Genomic DNA, 1,006 nt, shown 5'->3' on the forward strand with positions numbered 1-1,006 from the left:
AATGTTATGTACAATTGTGTTAATATAACAACCAGACTGTGTTGATGTGTATATGAAAGGTGAAAATCTGTAGATCCTGTGAATGGTTGAGACTTAGTAAGATCTAGTTGCAGATAGATCTTGTAAAAGTTTATTAAGGCTTTTTGTTGATACATAGTTATATGTAGGCAGCTAGAAATTCTACTTAATTTATAAAAAGAACAATTTGCACAATCAAATGAATATTATGTTAAACATTAATAACTTGTAAATTATATATTGTAAATATTAGTTTAGTCATAAAACAGTCATTATGAGTAGGAAGAATAACTGCCAGGTGATTTTTTTTTTTACAAATTAATAATTATTATAACTGAAGGGTTCTTTATAAATGAATCTTGTATATTGATTATGTAAGCTTGTAATTAAAGCAAGTACTTTTCAGTGAATTCTTTCCCTTTCATTTGTTACAAAACTCAAAGACCTACTTTAACCTCATTTACTTCTGGTAATAAAACAAGTTATCAGCGGAAAACATTTATTAAAATACACTACTGTACAGTCATTTTTTTCTTTCTTAAATTCTAACTTATATTTCTTGTAAGTTTCTTCAAGTCATAGTACTTTGGAACAGGAAATGAGCTTTCTACGCTGATATCAAATCCATGATGTATCAAATGATAAAACACTAAATACACCTCGTCTAAAAGTATGGCACAAAACAGACACACTACTGTTTATCTTCACGTAACATTATAATAGATATATATATTGTTTGATATCAAAACTAAATACTAAAATCTTTGCACTATCTTCATGAAAATATGGCACAAACAGATATGAAACTCATGTATTCTACTTGGAGAAGTAGACTTTTCTACCAAATCTAATATTTCAACCCTTGAAATACATCTTCTTTTGAAAAAAAAAAAAAACAGGGAGAAACAGGCACTAATATTATTCAACAACCTCCCTGCATTGTCTCATACATATCTCCAAATGAACAATAACATGTCTTCTTGAAAGG

The sequence above is a fragment of the Penaeus monodon genome, chromosome 15 (genome assembly GCF_015228065.2).
Source record: "Penaeus monodon isolate SGIC_2016 chromosome 15, NSTDA_Pmon_1, whole genome shotgun sequence".
Taxonomy (NCBI): Eukaryota; Metazoa; Arthropoda; class Malacostraca; order Decapoda; family Penaeidae; genus Penaeus; species Penaeus monodon.